Genomic DNA, 24,177 nt, shown 5'->3' on the forward strand with positions numbered 1-24,177 from the left:
TTTATTTTTTGTAATTTTAGATTTATTTATTTTAATTTAATCTTAGGTTTTATTTTTAAAGTAATGTTAGGATTTTTTGTTTTTATTGTAATTTAGTATTTTTTTATTTTATGTAATGGGGGTTAATTTTTAGGTTGTGTTAGGAGGCTTAGTGATTAGATTAGGTATTTGTGTTGTGGGGTTGGATTAGGGGTTAATAGTTTAATTAGGTAGATTGCGTTGTGGGGCATTGCGGATCAGGCGTTAATAGTTTAATTAGGTAGATTACATTGTGGGGGGATGGAGGATTAGGGGTTAATAGTTTAATTAGGTAGCTTGAATTGTGGGGGCATGGTGGATTAGGGGTTAATAGTTTAATTAGGTAGATTGCGTTGTGGGGGCATGGCGGATTAGGGGTTAATAGTTTAATTAGGTAGATTGCATTGTGGGGGCATGGCAAATTAGGGGTTAATAGTTTAAGTAAGTAGCATTGTGGGGGGTAGCGGATTAGGGGTTAATAGTTTAATTAGGTAGATTGTGTTATGGGGGATGGCGGATTAGGGGTTAAAAGTTTAATTAGGTAGATAGCGTTGTGGGGGATGGCGGATTAGGGGTTAATAGTTTAAATAGGTAGATAGCATTGTGGGGGAATGGCGGTTTAGAGGTTAATACATTTTATTGTTAGTTGCGATGTGGGGAAATGGCGGTTTAGAGGTTAATACATTTTATTGTTAGTTGCGATGTGGGGAAATGGCGGTTTAGAGGTTAATAACTTTTGTTAGTTGCAATGTGGGGGGGGGGGTGGATAGAGGGATTTTGACGTGTTAGGTTTATATTTGGGAGGCGGGTTAGATTTCAAAGGGAAAAAGGTCTTAAAAAGCACCTTTTTCCTTTTTTACACCTAGTTGAGCTGGGTGTAATTTTTGTGAATGTAGCGACAGCCTCCGACAGTGTATTAATGTTTTGTGCAGTCATTGGAAAAATGGTATTTAAAGTTTAGCTGATACTTTCTATGGGACACAAAAAAAATTTCGGCAGCCGGAGTCCGGTTTCCGAAATTGAGTTATAACGGGCCGTTGGAAGCAGTCGTGAACGATATTGCTTCTGACAGCATATTTAACAGTTTGTGAGTGCAAGGAAACCTAATTGCGGTTCAATGGGAACAAGCCCTCGACTTTTCTTTGTAACACTGACTACAATAAGTAATATGTTTTTTTCGTTTTTTTTTTTTAAACTCAGTGTTTCATTATCCTGGAAAATAGCTAATCTGAGTGCTCTTTTTCTTTTTGACCAATTATATAAAGTGCATATGTATTCTCTCTTTTATTATTAAATAAAATAAATAAAAAATAAATGAAAAAAGAGAAAGCCTAAACATTTGTAATTGAAACCTTTTTCTGGACGAAGTGATGCATTATCTGACAGAAATGCAGAGGTGCCAATATTTTTGGCCATGACTGTATATATATATATATATATATATATATATATAAATATATATGAAAGAAAAGAGAATCTGATAGAAAAGGTAGGGCGCAAATAAAACAAATTTTTATAATATTTAGTGGATATGCTATTGTTCTGTAAAACAATATGTAGTAGTGGAGATATATAATTCCAGTAGAGAATGAGAAATAAAGGATACACTATATATAATATAGTCACTTATGAGATAGGTCCAATATGTGTAATATCCTTATAGTAGATATGTAGTGACTAAACACAAATCAAATAGAATGAAAGTAAAATGTAGGTAAACAATAATAAGCTTATTAGGCTAGTAATGCATAGTAAATATATATATTATTAGAAAACACACATTGCAATCTAAACACTACGTGCATAACACATATTAAAAATTAATATTAAATATATAAATAAAAAGTATACACTGTGTTATAGGAGATAATATATATGAGAAAAACTGCCTTTATCCAAAAAGCAGATATCTTAAGGGGTGTCTACTTACACTCCTTTACCTCAATCAGTATGAGGTAAGTGCCGCGCAGTATCAGTAGAAAACTCCCTTGAATCACCAGCTGTTCAGAATATAGGATGATCACTTGCAGGACTGGAGTCAGAGTACTTGTCTTTGTGGGGGTAAAATAAACCCCTTTCACCAGATGGCCATGTAAAACAAATGAAAACAATAATAGTGCAACCCCGTATGTAAATAGTGACAAATATTTTATTCCATACAGTGCACTCACATTTAGTACCCTCAAATATATATGAGGTATAATAAAAACAAAGACCGGTTGTCCCAGCCAACAGTATTTAGACAGCAACTCTTCCCAAAAAGCTGTGCTCAACTTTTTCGTATTTAAAGTTCAAAGTGAGACCAATATACAGCAGTATATACAGCAGTCCTGATGTGTCCTATTTTGTAATAATCACTTAGTCCTAGTCCTTACGCGTTTCAAAGGCATTAATGCTTGTCAGCCTTTTATCAGGACTGCTGTATATACTGCTGTATATTGGTCTCACTTTGAACTTTAAATACGAAAAAGTTGAGCACAGCTTTTTGGGAAGAGTTGCTGTCTAAATACTGTTGGCTGGGACAACCGGTCTTTGTTTTTATTATACCTCATATATATTTGAGGGTACTAAATGTGAGTGCACTGTATGGAATAAAATATTTGTCACTATTTACATACGGGGTTGCACTATTATTGTTTTCATTTGTTTTACATGGCCATCTGGTGAAAGGGGTTTATTTTACCCCCACAAAGACAAGTACTCTGACTCCAGTCCTGCAAGTGATCATCCTATATTCTGAACAGCTGGTGATTCAAGGGAGTTTTCTACTGATACTGCGCGGCACTTACCTCATACTGATTGAGGTAAAGGAGTGTAAGTAGACACCCCTTAAGATATCTGCTTTTTGGATAAAGGCAGTTTTTCTCATATATATTATCTCCTATAACACAGTGTATACTTTTTATTTATATATTTAATATTAATTTTTAATATGTGTTATGCACGTAGTGTTTAGATTGCAATGTGTGTTTTCTAATAATATATATTTACTATGCATTACTAGCCTAATAAGCTTATTATTGTTTACCTACATTTTACTTTCATTCTATTTGATTTGTGTTTAGTCACTACATATCTACTATAAGGATATTACACATATTGGACCTATCTCATAAGTGACTATATTATATATAGTGTATCCTTTATTTCTCATTCTCTACTGGAATTATATATCTCCACTACTACATATTGTTTTACAGAACAATAGCATATCCACTAAATATTATAAAAATTTGTTTTATTTGCGCCCTACCTTTTCTATCAGATTCTCTTTTCTTTCATATTTTCTTTTACCCTAGTTAGAGGGTTTAGGGACCATCTCTCTAGGGTAGATAGATTGGGGCAGCATTTAATTACTACTTTCCTCATTTTCAATATATTCTTTAGGATCAGGGTTTTCTTTTTGCGCCACATGCACATCTTTCTTTCTCTTATATATAAATATATATACACACACAAACACAGACACACAGATCTTTGAGCTTATCCTATATGCTATACATGTGTTTTCTTTTCTTTCAGCCCTAACACTTTAGGGGGCCAATTTATAATGCCCCGAATTGACTGTTTACGTGCGAGCCTTCAGGTTCACCGGAAACAGGAGTTAAGAAGCTGAGGTCTTAAGAGGCGGCAGACAGCAATCAACCCGATTGGATACGATCGGGTAGATTGACAACCCCTGCTAGTGGCTGATTGGCCGCGAATGTGCAGGGGCGGCATTGCACAAGCATGCGGAATCTGTTGGCGCTCTACAAATAACCGATAATAATAATAATAATGTCACTAGAAATGCTTGTGCAATGATAAATGCTGACAGTGTATGCTGTCTGCATTTTTCGATGTGCGGCGGACATGATCCGCTACAACGGATCATGTCCGCCGCACATTGATAATAAACCCTAGGTCTCCATTCAAGTACAATATTTAGTGCTGTCATGCGTTGCTCTTGAGAGCAACATAACTCACAAGTTGTCGATGTTTAGAGCACTATCCATTAAAAATATAGGGATCACTACAGAGACGACAGTCGCGTTAAACGTTATCTGGTAATTCTGTTTACCAGGGAATTGTAATACAAGATTGTGCTCTATTCTGAGCACAGGACTGCCATATTGATTGCTCACTCTGTTCCACTTGTAATTTAGGCCTATATACAGGTGAAACTCGAAAAATTAGAATATTGTGCAAAAGTTAATTTATTTCACTAATGCAACTTAAAAGGTGAAACTAATTGTTACGGTTGCCTCCAGGCTGGCTGGAAGTTGGACCGTAGAAAAGGGATGCTCCTAGCGCTCCCCTACAAACATGAGTCAAAGCTGATGTGCTGGACACACAGCCTGCTTTTTATTGAGGTTACATGCAAAAACGACACTCTCAGGGGGAGGCATAAAATCCCCAATCACACATTTAGATACATTTAGATAGAGAGGCAACGCCCTTTTACGGGCCACAACATTACTTCAGCAGATAACATTACACACAATAAAACAATGCAGTCCACCTTATCACTACAGGGAGTGCAGAATTATTAGGCAAATGAGTATTTCGACCACATCATCCTCTTTATGCATGTTGTCTTACTCCAAGCTGTATAGGCTCGAAAGCCTACTACCAATTAAGCATATTAGGTGATGTGCATCTCTGTAATGAGAAGGGGTGTGGTCTAATGACATCAACACCCTATATCAGGTGTGCATAATTATTAGGCAACTTCCTTTCCTTTGGCAAAATGGGTCAAAAGAAGGACTTGACAGGCTCAGAAAAGTCAAAAATAGTGAGATATCTTGCAGAGGGATGCAGCACTCTTAAAATTGCAAAGCTTCTGAAGCGTGATCATCGAACAATCAAGCGTTTCATTCAAAATAGTCAACAGGGTCGCAAGAAGCATGTGGAAAAACCAAGGCGCAAAATAACTGCCCATGAACTGAGAAAAGTCAAGCGTGCAGCTGCCAAGATGCCACTTGCCACCAGTTTGGCCATATTTCAGAGCTGCAACATCACTGGAGTGCCCAAAAGCACAAGGTGTGCAATACTCAGAGACATGGCCAAGGTAAGAAAGGCTGAAAGACGACCACCACTGAACAAGACACACAAGCTGAAACGTCAAGACTGGGCCAAGAAATATCTCAAGACTGATTTTTCTAAGGTTTTATGGACTGATGAAATGAGAGTGAATCTTGATGGGCCAGATGGATGGGCCCGTGGCTGGATTGGTAAAGGGCAGAGAGCTCCAGTCCGACTCAGACGCCAGCAAGGTGGAGGTGGAGTACTAGTTTGGGCTGGTATCATCAAAGATGAGCTTGTGGGGCCTTTTCGGGTTGAGGATGGAGTCAAGCTCAACTCCCAGTCCTACTTCCAGTTTCTGGAAGACACCTTCTTCAAGCAGTGGTACAGGAAGAAGTCTGCATCCTTCAAGAAAAACATGATTTTCATGTAGGACAATGCTCCATCACACGCGTCCAAGTACTCCACAGCGTGGCTGGCAAGAAAGGGTATAAAAGAAGAAAATCTAATGACATGGCCTCCTTGTTCACCTGATCTGAACCCCATTGAGAACCTGTGGTCCATCATCAAATGTGAGATTTACAAGGAGGGAAAACAGTACACCTCTCTGAACAGTGTCTGGGAGGCTGTGGTTGCTGTTGCACACAATCTTGATGGTGAACAGATCAAAACACTGACAGAATCCATGGATGGCAGGCTTTTGAGTGTCCTTGCAAAGAAAGGTGGCTATATTGGTCACTGATTTGTTTTTGTTTTGTTTTTGAATGTCAGAAATGTATATTTGTGAATGTTGAGATGTTATATTGGTTTCACTGGTAAAAATAAATAATTGAAATGGGTATATATTTGTTTTTTGTTAAGTTGCCTAATAATTATGCACAGTAATAGTCACCTGCACACACAGATATCCCCCTAAAATAGCTATAACTAAAAACAAACTAAAAACTACTTCCAAAACTATTCAGCTTTGATATTAATGAGTTTTTTGGGTTCATTGAGAACATAGTTGTTGTTCAATAATAAAATTAATCCTCAAAAATACAACTTGCCTAATAATTCTGCACTCCCTGTAGCAGTCTGATTAGACAATGGTAAATGTTTTATCACTAAACTTAATTAGAGCTGATCCCAGCAAACTTGTATTTAGAATAGGTTTCTTGAAGCTGAACAAAATTTAACTCTTTAGTTCTGACCGAAGGGTCTGTCACATAGCACTTAATGGCACACAATGAAAACCAATGCCTTTGCAATAGTGCTCCCCCTCTGTGGAACACTCTGCCTGTGTGGCACTTGGTTCAGCAAGCCCTATCCACTGAACCAAGTGGGAGAAAGCCAGGGACAAGTCATTTCACAGGTCTGGGGACATAGTCTTAAAGGGGCATTGTTCACCAAAGTCACAATATGTCCCCAGATGGTTCTTAAAGGGCCATACACACCCAATAAAAGTTAATATGTTCTCAGGGGCACAATCTTCCAGGGGCCATAGTCATGAGGAAGGAGGCTGGCAAATAGGCTTCTCCAAAATCCAGGGAAGCAGGGCAATTTTTCATTTAAAGGGCCAGTTACAAATAGCAGTTTGTAACACTAATATATGAGCTAGACTCATTACATGCAAAGCAAGATAGTTCAAGCCGTGATTTGTCATAATTGTGATGATTATGGCTTACAGCTCATGAAAACCCCAAATCCACAATCTCAGAAAATTAGAATATTGTGAAAAGGTGCAATATTCTAGGCTCAAAGTGTCCCACTCTAATCAGCTAATTAAGCCATAACACCTGCAAAGGGTTCCTGAGCCTTTAAATGATCTCTCAGTCTGGTTCAGTAGGAATCACAATCATGGGAAAGACTGCTGACCTGACAGTTGTGCAGAAAACCATCATTGACACCCTCCATAAGGAGGGAAAGCCTCAAAAGGTAATTGCTAAAGAAGTTGGATGTTCCCAAAGTGCTGTATCAAAGCACATTAATAGAAAGTTATGTGGAAGGAAAAAGTGTGGAAGAAAAAGGTGCACAAGCAGCAGGGATGATCGCAGCCTGGAGAGGATTGTCAGGAAAAGGCCATTCAAAAGTGTTGGGGACTTTCACAAGAGCCACCACACACAGATGGATCCTGGACATGGGCTTCAAATGTTGTATTCCTCTTGTCAAGCCACTCCTGAACAACAAACAACGTCAGAAGCGTCTTACCTGGGCTAAAGAAAAACAGACCTAGTCTGTTGCTCAGTGGTCCAAAGTTCTCTTTCTGATGAGAGCAAATTTTGCATCTCAATTGGAAACCAAGGACCCAGAGTATGGAGGAAGAGTTGAGAGACACACACTGCAAGATGCTTGAAGTCCAATGTGAAGTTTCCACAGTCTGTGTTGATTTGGGGAGCCATGTCATCTGCTGGTGTTGGTCCACTGTGCTTCATTAAGTCCAGGGTCAAAGCAGCCGTCTACCAGGAGATTTTAGAGCATTTCATGCTTCCTTCCGCAGACGAGCTAGCACCAAAACCTGGTTCAATGACCGTGGGATTACTGTGCTTGATTGGCCAGCAAACTCGCCTGATTGCCAAGAGAAAGATGAGAGACTTGAGACCGAACAATGCAGAAGAGCTGAAGGCCGCTATTGAAGCATCCTGGTCTTCCATAACACCTCAGCTGTGCCACAGGCTGATAGCTTCCATGCCACGCCGCATTGAGGCAGTAATTGCTGCAAAACCAAGTACTGAGTACATACAGTATGCATGCTTATACTTTTCAGAGGTCCGATATTGTTCTACAGGTATGCACAATCCTTGTTTTATTGATTGCATGTAATATTCTAATTTTCTGAGATTGTGGATTTGGGGTTTTCATGAGCTGTAAGCTATAATCATCACAATTATGACAAATCATGGCTTGAACTATCTTGATTTGCATGTAATGAGTCTCTCTCATATATTAGTTTCACCTTTTAAGTTGCATTAGTGAAATAAATGAACTTTTGCACAATATTCTATTTTTTTCCAAGTTTCACCTGTATGTATAGTGAAGCAACTTTGCAATGCACTTTCATTAGTTATCTTGCCTACTTTTCATATGATTTTTATTCTGAAAACTGTAGTTTTTTTAATTTGTGCAGAGAGGCTGCACAACTCACAACTCAATTAATCTATGTGCATTTAAATTTTGACTGGAATGTCCCTTTAGGCAGCATGGTGAGTCTAAGCTGGCAAGCACAAGCGGTGGACATTTCTACACAGAATCGGAAATAATCCGGTGAGTGAATGGCTAGAGGGGCTGCTCTGGGAGGACCAAGGACTGGCTTTTAAATTGGGAGATGCTTCCTAATTGCATGGGTCCAGTGAGCTAAGGGTTACAACTTCCTTTAACCCTCCCCATGAATTTCATCACTCTAAGAGGATTTATGCTAACCGCTAACATGCTTTGCTTTGCTTGACTTGGGACTGTATTGGTCGCTTATTTGGCTGCTTGTGTGAATTCATTCTAAACTTTGTATGGATAGTGCAACTTCTTCACAGGTACCTGGAAGCCTGGGGACTATGTCTAATTTGGGAGCACTGATCTCCCTATAACTATTCCTCCTCTTTCTCCCACCCCCCCCCCCCTTGGTTGGTTTGCTCACAGTCTCTATATATATTTTTGATGTGTTATGCTGTGTGTTACAGAGTGTATTAAACATTCAACTGCTGCATTTGTGCCTCTTATGTTTCAATGTGTGCTGGTTATCTATTTAATTGTTTGCCCTTGTATGAGGCTTTGCTGGATTAGTTTGTCTTGGTAGTGTTCTTTTATTTTTTAGAAAATGTAATATTAATATGTATCTATATCTATAGATATATATTAATATATAACATGTTTGCTATAGTGCAATCGCAATTTTATGAGTAAAACAATCGCTCGTTTGCATTATTGTGAAATACGAATATTGCGATTGCGCATTCTCAATATAATGTAAATATGAATATTGAGAACATGCAATAGCAATCTTAAAATAAGTAAAAATACTGGCTTAAGGACACAATGACAGTGGAGGGCCCTCTAGTGGGTCTGTAACAAAATTAAGGGATAACTGAGTTGAAGTCTGGAGTTTGCCAGGTGTGTTGTTACTACTTGTTGCAACTGGAGGGATGGAGAGTGTGCTTACCTTTATAGGTCCATGTTGCAGTGGTTCCGGCCTCTTTTCCTGCTTCCGGACTTCGAGAGGATTTTCTTCTGTCATGGTTTTTCTGCTGGAGGCTTCCATGGATCGCATGAGGAGAGCTTCAGTCCACCCAAAGAGGTTCAGAGATGATGGAGGAGGATCCACTGGAGTCCAGGCGCCTGCAGGAGAAATCATGGAGAGCTCAGATGAGGTTGTACCACCTACCCCTCAGGCCCGGTCCCCTGTGGCACATTTAGTTAGGGCTAGAGGTCGGGGGAAGGGCAAGGGCCCTGCTAGGCCACGGTCAGTAATGGCTGCCCCCAGCACTGTGGAGATGGTTGCCGGTCCTAGTGGGGTGGGTCAGGGTGGGGAGACTTCCGCTGTGGAGACAGGCCTCACGCAGAGTATAGGACAGGTGAGGCTGCAGTCGCAGCCTGATGGTGGTATACCCCCCTTACAGATGCCGGGACAAACTTTGCCTCCTGTCTCTGCCGCATCCAGTGTTGCGAAGCTGGTGGCTCTCCCTCCTGCTACCCTATCTGCCCTCTTGGTACTGGCCCAGTCCCTGTCTGCTCCGGCGATGGGGCAGGTCCTGGCCTGGAGGTCAGAGGATGGTACTGGACCCAAGAGGATCAAGCATCCAGAGACTTACGAGGAGTGGCAGAAATGCTTCAGGGTTATGGCGACTTGTTACGTCGACAGGTGGCCGGCTCAAGGGCATAATTTATACAAATATGCTGACACAATTGATAGCATTCACAAACACTTTAAGGAAAATGCGTGACGGGAGTATGATATGGCCTTCCGTATGGAAAATGGTAGGCAACCCGTTGTTGCACTTCGGCACACAGGAACTACACCTGTGGTCGAAACTGGGGTCAGAGCGTTCCCCCTCTCTGCCGGGAGTATGAAGGCAGGTAGCTTCCAGTCCATGCCGCGTGCAAAAAAGCAGGGGAGGGAATGCTGGAAGTATCAGGACAAACAGTGTAAGAGGGGAGCAAATTGCTTCTTTTGCCACATCTGTAAATTCTGTAGCGGCCCACACCCTGGAGTCGAATCCTCAAAGAGGAAAGAAGGTGGTTCTGACAAAGGAGCGCTTACAGGCAGAGTTGGTGGCAAGGGCCCCAACGCTGCTTAAAGGGGCACTAAACCCAAAATCTTTCTTTCATGATTCAGATAGAGAATACAAATTTAAACAACATTACAATTTACTTCTACTATTTATTTTGCTTCATTTTTTAGATATCCTTAGTTGAAGTAAAAGCAATGCACATGGGTGAGCCAATCACACAAGGCTTCTATATGCAGAAACCAATCAGCAGCTACTGAGCATATCTAGATATGCTTTTCAGCAAAGAATATCAAGATAATAAAACAAATTAGATAATAGAAGTAAATTGGAAAGATGTTTAAAAATGATTTCTCTTTCTAAATCATGAAAGAAAAAATGTGGGTTTCATGTCCCTTTAAGGCGCTCTCCACGATCCTGTGGCTAGTGCAGCGGGGGTGCTGTGGGAGGGGCTGACCATAGGTTTTAAGATCCAGGTTCAACATTCCGCAGTTCATCGCAACCTTAAGTCGGCTTATGAATTCCCGGATGTGGTGCGGGATAAGATTCAAAAGGAAGTGTCATTGGGGAGGGTAGTTGGCCCATTCCGGGGCCAGCCATTCTCGGATATGGTGGTTTCCCCTCTTACAGTTGTTCCCAAAAAGGAGGCCAGAAAGTTTCGGCTTATACACCACCTTTCATACCCAAAGGGGGCTTCTGTCAATGACGCGATAGATCCGGCAATGAGCTTGGTACACTATAAATTGTTTGACGAAGCAGTGGCTTTAGTAAATTTGTCGGGAAGAGGAGCATTGCTGGGCAAGCTAGATATAGAATCGGCCTTCAGATTGCTCCCATTGCACCCGTCTGCTTTCAAACTTATGGGTTTGAAATTTGATGGGGGATTATACTACGTAGATAGATGTCTGCCTATTGGCTGTTCCTTATCCTGCGCACTATTCGAGTGCTTTAGCTCCTTTTTGCATTGGGTAGTGCAGGAGTCAGCGGAAGTGGAGTTGGTCACCCATTATTTGGATGACTTCCTGCTGATAGGCAGAGCAGGGACCACTGAGTGTGATCACTTAATGAGGGTTATGAGAATGGGGACATTGGAGTTTAGTGTACCGCTAGCGGAGGAGAAAATGCAGGGCTCCTGCAGGAAAAAGTCGTTAAACTTCTGGCTGTGATCAGGACAGTGGCAGGTGCTGCTAGAGCTTCCCTTAAGCAGTTGCAGTCCTTATTGGGCATGCTGAACTTCACGGGTAGGGCGATTCCTATGGGTCGGATGTTCAACTGGAAGTTGGAGGAGCAGCTGAAAGGTCAGAGGGTGGGCCCTGGCATATTTAGGGTCACTGCTGAGATGAAAGATGACCTCAGTGTCTGGGAGTTTTTTTGACACATTTTAACCGGGTCTACCTTTGGCGAAAAGACCCTATGTCGAACCAGCCGCTGCACCTGTTTACGGACGTGGCAGGCAGCTTCGGGTATGGGGCCTACCTGGAGGGTGAATGGAGCGCGGCCCCATGGCCAAAGCATTGGGTGACCGATGGTCTGACTAGGAATTTTGCGCTGCTGGAATTATTTCCGATAGTGGTGGCGGTGGAACTGTGGGGGCAGAAGCTAGCAAACAGGGCAGTGGTGTTTTGGTCGGACAATGTTGTGGCGGAGGCGCTGTCTAGATTCAAGTGGGAGGAGTTTAGGAGGATAGCGCCGAGGGTGGCTGCCCGAAGTTTTACCTTAATGTCCCTTGTTTCTCTGGCAGTTGACAACCTGTGGGCATCAATCATCCCGCTAGTGAAGGCGTCCCTGGCTCCAAAGACCTGGAAGGCGTATGAGGAGCATTGGAAGGCTTGGGAAGCATTCTGCTCAAAAAAGGGTTTCATGCTACAACGCATATCTCAGGTACAAGTGTTAGAGTGGCTGGCGGCGTTGAAGCAAACAGGGGTTTCTAGATTAGCTGCTCAAAATTGGCTGTCAGCAGTGGCGTTCTTCTGCAAGACGCTGGGTATTCCAGAATTTTCAAATTCCCTTGTGGTCAGGCAGGTGCTGAAAGGTTGGGGAAGGTCAGAAACCAACGCCTAGATTTAGAGTTCTGTGTTAGCCGTCAAAACCAGCGTTAGGGGCTCCTAACGCTGGTTTTGGGCTACCGCTGGTATTTAGAGTGTTGTAGGTAAGAGTCTAACGCTCACTTTACAGCCGCAACTTTTCCATACCGCAGATCCCCCTACGCCATTTGCGTATCCTATCTTTTCAATGGGATCTTTCTAACGCCGGTATTTAGAGTCTTGGCTGAAATGAGCTTTAGAAATCTAACGACAAGACTCCAGCCGCAGAGAAAAGCCAGGAGTTAAGAGCTTTCTGGGCTAACGCCGGTTCATAACGCTCTTAACTACTGTGCTCTAAAGTACACTACACCCATAAACTACCTATGCACCCCTAAACCGAGGCCCCCCTACATCGCCACCACTCTAATAAAAAATGTTAACCCCTAATCTGCCGACCGCACACCGCCGCAACCTACATTATCCCTATGTACCCCTAATCTGCTGCCCCTAACACCACTGACCTCTATATTATATTTATTAACCCCTAATCTGCCGCCCCCAATGTCGCCACCACCTACCTACAATTATTAACCCCTAATCTGCCGACCGGACCTCACCGCTACTATAATAAAGTTATTAACCCCTAATCCGCCTCACTCCCGCCTCAAAAACCCTATAATAAATAGTATTAACCCCTAATCTGCCCTCCCTAACATCACCGACACCTAACTTCAAGTATTAACCCCTAATCTGCCGACCGGACCTCGCCGCTACTCTAATAAATGTATTAACCCCTAAAGCTAAGTCTAACCCTAACACTAACACCCCCTAACTTAAATATAATTTTTATCTAACAAAATAAAATAAATCTTATTAAATAAATTATTCCTATTTAATGCTAAATACTTACCCGTAAAATAAACCCTAATATAGCTACAATATAAATAATAATTATATTGTAGCTATTTTAGGATTAATATTTATTTTACAGGCAACTTTGTATTTATTTTAACCAGGTACAATAGCTATTAAATAGTTAATAACTATTTAATAGCTACCTAGTTAAAATAATTACAAAATTACCTGTAAAATAAATCCTAACCTAAGTTACAATTAAAACTAACACTACACTATCAATAAATAAATTTAATAAACTACCTACAATTATCTACAATTAAACCTAACACTACACTATCAATACATTAATTACATACAAATACCTACAAATAAATACAATTAAATAAACTAACTAAAGTACAAAAAATAAAAAAAGAACTAAGTTACAAAAAATAATTTTTTTTTACAGACATTATAAAAATATTACAACAATTTTAAGCTAATTACACCTACTCTAAGCCCCCTAATAAAATAACAAAGCCCGCCAAAATAAAAAAATGTCCTACCCTGTTCTAAAATAAAAATTGAAAAGCTCTTTTACCTTACCAGCCCTTAAAAGGGCCTTTTGCTGGAGCATGTAAGGACTTCCGAGGAAGGCTTGCTGCTATTCGTGCCACGTTCTAAGATGGACCAAGTGGGAAAGGGGGAGTGGCTCCCACTGGCTAGGCATGAACTACCTGAGTGTTGACCAGTGGGTAATGTAAAGAGTTACATACGGGTCCGTCCGGCAGGGCCAATCGAGTTCTTTGTGCACGAGGACTCATCGGCGTTGTCAGTATTACAGTTTAAGAGGGTCCTGGCTTTAGCAGCATCTGCTTGTGGACTGGACCCCGCGCAGATTGCCTCCCATTCCTTCAGGATTGAGTTGGCAACTAGCACTGTGACTCGGGGCGCACTGGTGGGCGAAATCAAACGTTTGGAGTGCTGGAGATCAGGGCGGTATAAATTGTATATTAGGCCTTTGAAAGCGGATAACTGAACCCCCGGGGGCGGGAAAAGGGAGGGGTCTGCTTTGCGTGGGCTATGTGTTACATGTTCTTATTGTGTGGTATCTGTTGTGAAATAGTCCTGAGCTAAGTTTATCCAACTACTTTTGTTCTAGGTAAGGGCTCGTCACCGGTACGTATTTGGATTGTGGGGCACTCGTTTGTGCACTGGGCCTCGATCAGGACTCTGTGTTCATCAGATGGCCAACAGTTGGGCCTTCCGGCATCAAAGGCTAGCATTCGCTGGCTAGTCCGTTGAGGCCTATCCTTGAACGATTTGCCCTCCCTCTTGCAGGTTGCCTACAGGAGGTGGGGTCTACCGGATATCATGGTTCTGCACCTAGGGGGTAATGACTTGGGATCCCTCCCTGCCTTGGACCTTATCAGACGCATGGTCTCAGATGTGAAATGGCTGTGTGCATGGCTGCATGGTGTCAAGGTGGGATGGTCAATTGTGGTCGCACGACTGCATTGGAGGTTCATGGTCTCTCAAAGGGCAGCATACAATGTTAGAAAAAAAGGGAACCGGGAATTGGGAAGAGCGGTCACAGCATTGTCGGGATTTATCATTAGGCATGACAGCATTACGGCTGACAAGAAATCATTGTATCGCCCTAATGGAGTGCATCTGGCAGACGAAGGGTTGGATATATTTCTGGCGGACCTAAAGAGAGCACTGTTGGCTCAAGTATAAAAAAATAATAATTTGGAACTCGGCAAAATTATTTAATAATTTTGGTGCGGGTTATGGTCAGAAAGTTGTCAGTTTAATTGGCGGGAAGAGTTGCACTCAGTTCCTCTTGTGGCGGTTGGTCATAGCTGTGGAGCAAGCAGTTTGAATGATGAGTGACGGCCTTGGGGAATCAGGGAGGGCTGACGCCCACTAGGTGCTGGCCTAGGGGTTCCCCTCCTTGAAGTATGGCTGAAGAGCTCAGAAAATTAACATCCATTCTCTATGCTAAGAAGCGTCAGCAATCCGTGCTATGCTGTAGGTACCGTATGGTTGGCTGTCGGTAGGGGATAGTTAGTGGTAAAGTGCCGCCAAGGGTTATAGGACTTTTACAAAGTTCAAGTTAAAAAAGATGTCTAAGAAAAACTATTAAATATTTTTGATAAGTTTACATTTTAATAAATGCGACCTTGACCGATCTTTTCCCAATTCAGTTGTTGTGTCTTATTTATTTTGTTAAGTAAGGTAAACAGAAGGACGTAATAGGAGGTTTATCCCTTGTGTAAGATTAGTACAATCATGCTTACAGTTTACATACATATTCTAACATTATACTATACAATACATATACATTAAACAATGTACAGTATATACATCTATCATATACCTTTAATCCTCCAGCTCCTATAGGTCTATTATTGATATGTTTAATTCACTATTGTATTGTAAGAACAGGGGTTGAGTTTCCGTTGACAAATGAAAATTGTATTGTCATGCAGTACTGTGTAAAGGAATCTTTTACACTACACCTTTGATTTAGGTGGAATTGCTGCTTTGAATATACACTGAAACGTATGGTAAAACGCCTCTTGACAATGCTGCCTCTAAATAGCACTGTCAGCCCTTTGGAAAATCCTGCTGGCCTTCTCAACAACGCAATGGATCCTTTTTTAATATCTTGCCGCCTCGTGGCACTTTCAATCATTGGGCCACAGAAATACAGGTAATGCCCCTTAGATAAGTATAGCAAACCTTGCCTATCTACAATATTGTCAGAGATCTTGCTGTGCTGGAGGGTTCCCCCATTTTTTATTAAGCATTCAGTAAGTTCAGTCCCTGTGAAGTTTGCACTAAAATTCTCTCCGCTCAGGAGTTTATTTTATCACCAGGCCCTAAGCATAGGGTTTTGGTATACAGACAGAGATCATATAAAGAATCATGTGTGTGTACAAAAGGTGATAAAATAAGAATAACTGATTTCCCTGCAAGCTCAACCCATTGTGGTTTAACAGAACAAAGACAGCTATTTAATATTAGTGATGTCGCGAACCTAAAAATTTCGGTTCGCGAACGGCAGACTCGAACTTCCGATAATGTTTGCGAACTGGCGAACCGGGTGAACCGCCATTGACTTCAATAGGCAGGTGAACTTTAAAACACACAGGGACTCTTTCTGGCCACAATAGTGATGGAAAAGTTGTTTCAAGGGGACTAACACCTGGACTGTGGCATGCCGGAGGGGGATCCATGGCAAAACTCTCACGGAAAATTACATAGTTGATGCAGAGTCTGATTTTAATCCATAAAGGGCATAAATCACATAACATTCCTAAATTGTTTGGAACAACGTGCTTTAAAACATCAGGTATGATGTTGTATCGATCAGGTAGTGTAAGGGTTACGCCCGCTTCACAGTGACAGACCAAACTCCCCGTTTAACGCACCGCAAACAACCGCAAACAGTCCATTTGCACAACCACTAGATCGATAGATTTGATAGATAGATACATAGATTACATAGATCAAAAGATGCAATATACATTTGATAGATACGAATTACATGGATCAAAAGATGCAATATACATTTGATAGATACGAATTACATCAATAGATGCAATATACATTTGACAGATACGAATTACATAGATCAATAGATGCAATATACATTTGATAGATACGAATTCCATAGATCAATACATGCAATATACATTTGATAGATACGAATTGTATAGATCAATAGATGCAATATACATTTGATAGATACGAATTCCATAGATCAATAGATGCAATATACATTTGATAGATACGAATTGCCTAGATCAATAGATGCAATATACATTTGATAGATACGAATAACATAGATCAAAAGATGCAATATACATTTGATCGATACGAATTACAGAGATCAATAGATGCAATATATATTTGATTGATATGATTGATAGTTATATAATTTCCCTGACAGAGTGTAACAATAAAACATGCGGTCTGAGACCCATGGTAAGGTTACTTCCTTTTGCACAATCAAGTATACCAGTTGCAGAGGTTCTGACCCTGCATTCTGGCTGCACCTCTCCCTGCAAGAGAGATCTGTTACAGAGTCTGTGGGCCTCTATGGAAAGAGCTGGCCTGCCTGAAAGGAGCAGCAAGGCAGATCAAAAGATGCAATATACATTTGATCGATAATAATTACAGAGATCAATAGATGCAATATATATTTGATTGATACGATTGATATTTATATAATTTCCCTGACAGAGTATAACAATAAAACATGCGGTCTGGGACCCGTGGTGCGTTAAGCACTAAGTAGTACTATTCTTAGCAATTTAATACCTGTTACTCCCCCTATCGGGGGAGGTCTATATGGCCTTGATTTTCAGAACAGGGAGATGGAAGAAGATGCTTGGTCTGTCCTCCTACTTCAAATATGGCCAAAACACAAGTTGCTGTCACAAAACAGTCCCGCCACGAGATCGATAGATTTGATAGATCCATATATTACATAGATCAATAGATGCAATATACATTTGATAGGTACGAATAACATAGATCAAAAGATGCAATATACATTTGATCGTTACGAATTAAAGAAATCAAAAGATGCAATATACATTTGATAGATACGAATTACATGGATCAAAAGATGCAATATACATTTGATAGGTACAAATTACATAGATCAAAAGATGCAATATACATTTGATCGATAAGAATTACAGAGATCAATAGATGCAATATATATTTGATTGATACGATTGATAGTTATATAATTTCCCTGACAGAGTATAACAATAAAACATGCGGTCTGTGACCCATGGTAAGGTTACTTCCTTTTGCACAATCGAGTACAGGTTGGGGTCCGGGATTGCCTTTTTGTGCTGTCTGATTCTTTCAGGTATACCAGTTGCAGAGGTTCTGACCCTGCATTCTGTTACAGAGTCTGTGGGCCTGTATGCAAAGAGCTGGCCTGCCTGAAAGGAGCAGCAAGGCAGAGGGATTGATTCCTGCCTATAAGAAACCAGAGGGCACGCTACCTTCTGTAAGTGTGCAGTGAGGCAGAGGGATCTATTCCTGCCTAGAAGCAGACAGGCAGAGGGGACGCTACCTGCCTGGGATCCCTTTGAGACCAGCCCAGCTGGGGGAGATACAGCCGCTGGCTTGACCCTGGTCTCAGCCACGATAGCCCTGGTCCCACTATTTGGAGGCATAGGGAGCTACAGGGAGTGCAGAATTATTAGGCAAATGAGTATTTTGACCACATCATCCTCTTTATGCATGTTGTCTTACTCCAAGCTGTATAGGCTCGAAAGCCTACTACCAATCAAGCATATTAGGTGATGTGCATCTCTGTAATGAGAAGGGGTGTGGTCTAATGACATCAACACCCTATATCAGGTGTGCATAATTATTAGGCAACTTCCTTTCCTTTGGCAAAATGGGTCAAAAGAAGGACTTGACAGGCTCAGAAAAGTCAAAAATAGTGAGATATCTTACAGAGGGATGCAGCACTCTTAAAATTGCAAAGCTTCTGAAGCGTGATCATCGAACAATCAAGCGTTTCATTCAAAATAGTCAACAGGGTCGCAAGAAGCGTGTGGAAAAAACAAGGCACAAAATAACTGCCCATGAACTGAGAAAAGTCAAGCGTGCAGCTGCCAAGATGCCACTTGCCACCAGTTTGGCCATATTTCAGAGCTGCAACATCACTGGAGTGCCCAAAAGCACAAGGTGTGCAATACTCAGAGACATGGCCAAGGTAAGAAAGGCTGAAAGACGACCACCACTGAACAAGACACACAAGCTGAAACGTCAAGACTAGGCCAAGAAATATCTCAAGACTGATGTTTCTAAGGTTTTATGGACCGATGAAATGAGAGTGAGTCTTGATGGGCCAGATGGATGGGCCCGTGGCTGGATTGGTAAAGGGCAGAGAGCTCCAGTCCGACTCAGACGCCAGCGAGGTGGAGGTGGAGTACTGGTTTGGGCTGGTATCATCAAAGATGAGCTTGTGGGGCCTTTTCGGGTTGAGGATGGAGTCAAGCTCAACTCCCAGTCCTACTGCCAGTTTCTGGAAGACACCTTCTTCAAGCAGTGGTACAGGAAGAAGTCTGCATCCTTCAAGAAAAACATGATTTTCATGCAGGACAATGCTCCATCACACGCGTCCAAGTACTCCACAGCGTGGCTGGCAAGAAAGGGTATAAAAGAAGAAAATCTAATGACATGGCCTCCTTGTTCACCTGATCTGAACCCCATTGAGAACCTGTGGTCCATCATCAAATGTGAGATTTACAAGGAGGGAAAACAGTGCACCTCTCTGAACAGTGTCTGGGAGGCTGTGGTTGCTGCTACACGCAATGTTGATGGTGAACAGATCAAAACACTGACAGAATCCATGGATGGCAGGCTTTTGAGTGTCCTTGCAAAGAAAGGTGGCTATATTGGTCACTGATTTGTTTTTGTTTTGTTTTTGAATGTCAGAAATGTATATTTGTGAATGTTGAGATGTTATATTGGTTTCACTGGTAAAAATAAATAATTGAAATGGGTATATATTTGTTTTTTGTTAAGTTGCCTAATAATTATGCACAGTAATAGTCACCTGCACACACAGATATCCCCCTAAAATAGCTATAACTAAAAACAAACTAAAAACTACTTCCAAAACTATTCAGCTTTGATATTAATGAGTTTTTTGGGTTCATTGAGAACATGGTTGTTGTTCAATAATAAAATTAATCCTCAAAAATACAACTTGCCTAATAATTCTGCACTCCCTGTATTCCTGCCAAGAAGCAGCCTGGCAAGGGGATTTATTCCTGCCTAGAAGCAGACAGGCAGAGAAGACGATACCTGCCAAGAAAGAGCTGCAGGGCAGAGAGGACGCTACCTGACTGGGAGTCCACTGAGACCAGCCCAGCTGGGGGAGATACACCCGCTGGCTTGACCCCGGTCTCAGCAACTATATCTCTGGTCCCACTAGCCAGTGGCCACAGTGGGGTTTGGACAGAGGAAGGGAGACCCCTTAGTGGAGTACCGCTACATCCGGGAGATGAAAAAGATGTTTGGACACCCAGTACAGGTCATTCTCCTTCAGCCTTTTTATACTTGGGTCCCCGACCCTCAACAAGCACAACAGCATGAAATACCACATATGCCATCCTTTTGCACAATAGAGTACAGGTATGGCATCGATTTTAGGAACCCGGAGATCATTTTTAGGAACTGGGAGATGGAAAAAGATGCTTGGACACCCAGTACAGGTCGTTCTCCTTCAGCCTTTTTATACTTGTGTCCCCGACCCTCAACAGGCACAACAGCATGAAATACCACATATGCCATCCTTTTGCACAATAGAGTACAGGTATGGCATCGATTTTTGGAACCCGGAGATAATTTTTAGGAACCGGAGATGGAAAAAGATGCTTGGACACCCAGTACAGGTCATTCTCCTTCAGCCTTTTTATACTTGGGTCCCCGACCCTCAACAGGCACAACAGAATGAAATACCACATATGCCATCCTTTTGCACAATCGAGTACAGGTATGGCATCGATTTTAGGAACCCGGAGATAATTTTTAGGAACCGGGAGATGGAAAAAGATGCTTGGACACCCAGTACAGGTCGTTCTTCTTCAGCCTTTTTATACGAGGGTCCCCGACCCTCAACAGGCACAACAGCATGAAACACCACATATGCCATCCTTTTGCACAATCGAGTACAGGTATGGCATCGATTTTAGGAACCCAGAGATAATTTTTAGGAACTGGGAGATGGAAAAAAGATGCTTGGACACCCAGTACAGGTCGTTCTCCTTCAGCCTTTTTATACTTGTGTCCCCGACCCTCAACAGGCACAACAGCATGAAATACCACATATGCCATCCTTTTGCACAATAGAGTACAGGTATGGAATCGATTTTAGGAACCCGGAGATAATTTTTAGGAACCGGGAGATGGAAAAAGATGCTTGGACACCCAGTACAGGTCGTTCTCCTTCAGCCTTTTTATACGAGGGTCCCCGACCCTCAACAGAAACAGCATGAAACACCACATATGCCATCCTTTTGAACAATCCAGTACAGGTATGGCATCGATTTTAGGAACTCAGAGATAATTTTTAGGAAGCGGGAGATGGAAAAAGATGCTTGGGCACCCAGTACAGGTCGTTCTCCTTCAGCCTTTTTATACGAGGGTCCCCGACCCTCAACAGAAACAGCATGAAACACCACATATGCCATCCTTTTGAACAATCCAGTACAGGTATGGCATCTATTTTAGGAACCCGGAGATAATTTTTAGGAAGCGGGAGATGGAAAAAGATGCTTGGACACCCAGTACAGGTCGTTCTCCTTCAGCCTTTTTATACGAGGGTCCCCGACCCTCAACAGGCACAACAGCATGAAATACCACATATGCCATCCTTTTGCACAATCGAGTACAGGTATGGCATTGATTTTAGGAACCCAGAGACAATTTTTAGGAAGGAACCGGGAGATGGAAAAAGATGCTTTGACACCCAGTACAGGTCGTTCTCCTTCAGCCTTTTTATACGAGGGTCCCCGACCCTCAACAGTCACAACAGCATGAAATACCACATATGCCATCATTTTGCACAATCGAGTACAGGTATGGCATCAATTTTAGGAACCCGGAGACAATTTTTAGGAAGGAACCGGTAGATGGAAAAAGATGCTTTGACACCCAGTACAGGTTGTTCTCCTTCAGCCTTTTTATACGAGGGTCCACGACCCTCAACAGGCACAACAGCATGAAATACCACATATGCCATCCTTTTGCACAATCAAGTACAGGTATGGCATCGATTTTAGGAACCTGGAGATAATTTTTAGGAACCGGGAGATGGAAAAAGATGCTTGGACACCCAGTACAAGTCGTTCTCCTTCAGCCTTTTTATACGAGGGTTCCCGACCCTCAACAGAAACAACAGCATGAAACACCACATATGCCATCCTTTTGCACAATCCAGTACAGGTATGGCATCGATTTTAGAAACCCATAGATAATTTTTAGGAACCGGGAGATGGAAAAAGATGCTTGGACACCCAGTACAGGTCGTTCTCCTTCAGCCTTTTTATACGAGGGTCCCCGACCCTCAACAGAAACAACAGCATGAAACACCACATATGCCATCCTTTTGAACAATCCAGTACAGGTATGGCATCGATTTTAGGAACCCAGAGATAATTTTTAGGAACCGGGAGATGGAAAAAGATGCTTGGACACCCAGTACAGGTCGTTCTCCTTCAGCCTTTTTATACGAGGGTCCCGACCCTCGACAGGCACAACAGCATGAAACACCACATATGCCATCCTTTTGCACAATAGAGTACAGATATGGCATCGATTTTAGGAACCAGGAGATAATTTTTAGGAACCGGGAGATGGAAAAAGATGCTTGGTCGGTCCTCCTACTTCAAATTTGGGGCACTGCGCGTGCAATGTATTGTACCACCAGATATGAGTGGTGTGTTAAGTAGTACTATTCTTAACAGTTTAATCACTGTTATGTGCCTTTTTTTTTTGTTTGGGTTTTGTAGCCACAGTGCAGCACCAGAGGCCAGAAAAATTAGGCATGTAAAATTGCCTGAAAAATTAGGTAATGTTGCAGCCGCTGCTGTAGCAGCGGCCAGAAGAATTGATGTTTGTTTGACAGTTAGAAAGTGCCCTAAAACATTGCGGCTTGAACCCTAGCTGTTGGCGGGTAAGTCACGCAAGTCATCCGCCATTCGAAGATAAAATACAGCAGTGTGTGTACCATTTGTAGCCCTTGTAGCCCAAGGCAGCTCATCTCATCAGGCCTTTTTTACTCTAATGTATCGCACAATGTCAGTCCCTTCGGGATCCATCCCTCATTCATTTTAATAAAGGTGAGATAATCAAGACTTTTTTGACCTAGGCGACTTCTCTTCTCAGTCACAATACCTCCTGCTGCACTGAAGGTCCTTTCTGACAGGACACTTGAAGCGGGGCAGGCCAGAAGTTCGATTGCAAATTGGGATAGCTCAGGCCACAGGTCAAGCCTGCACACCCAGTAGTCAAGGGGTCCATCGCTCCTCAGAGTGTTGAGATCCACATTTAATGCTAGGTAGTCTGCTACCTGTTGGTTGAGTCTTTCTCTGAGGCTGGATCCCAAAGGTCTGTGACGATGCATAGGAGTTAAAAAGGTCCGCATGTCCTCCATCAACAACACGTCTGGAAAGCATCCTGTCCTTGTCGGCGTGGTCGTGGGAGGGGGAGGAGGATTACTTTCATCTCTTCCCCTGTTAGATTCCCGTTGTGCTGTGACATCACCCTTATACGCTGTGTAAAGCATACTTTTTAATTTATTTTTGAACTGCTCCATCCTTTCCGACTTGCGTGAATTCTGTAACATTTCAGTAACTTTATGCTTATACCGGGGGTCTAGTAGCGTGGACACCCAGTACAGGTCGTTCTCCTTCAGCTTTTTTATACGAGGGTCCCTCAACAGGCACAACAGCATGAAAGACCCCATTTGCACAAGGTTGGATGCCAAGCTAATCATGTCCCGTTCCTCGTCCTCACTGATCTTCTTCCCCCCACGTACAACACCACGGGTACCAGATAGGTGACAACAACGAGCACCCTGGGATGCCTGTTGTGCTTGGTCTTCCTCCTCCTCCTCAAAGCCACATTCCTCCTCTGACTCCTCTTCCTCACAATCCTCTTCCTGCGTTGCCGCTGGTCCAGCAAGCGATGCTGATAAGGCTGTTTCTGGTGGTGATGGAGACCACAACTCTTCCTCTTCACGCTCATCTACGGCCTGATCCAGCACTCTTCACAGGGCACGCTCCAGGAAGAAAACAAATGGTATGATGTCGCTGATGGTGCCTTCGGTGCGACTGACTAGGTTTGTCACCTCCTCAAAAGGACGCATAAGCCTACAGGCATTGCGCATGAGCGTCCAGTAACGTGGCAAAAAAATCCCCAGCTCCCCAGAGGCTGTCCTAGCACCCCGGTCATACAAATACTCATTAACAGCTTTTTCTTGTTGTAGCAGGCGATCAAACATAAGGAGTGTTGAATTCCAATGTGTCGGGCTGTCGCAAATCAAG

Source organism: Bombina bombina, chromosome 1 (assembly GCF_027579735.1).
Source record: "Bombina bombina isolate aBomBom1 chromosome 1, aBomBom1.pri, whole genome shotgun sequence".
Classification (NCBI taxonomy): Eukaryota; Metazoa; Chordata; class Amphibia; order Anura; family Bombinatoridae; genus Bombina; species Bombina bombina.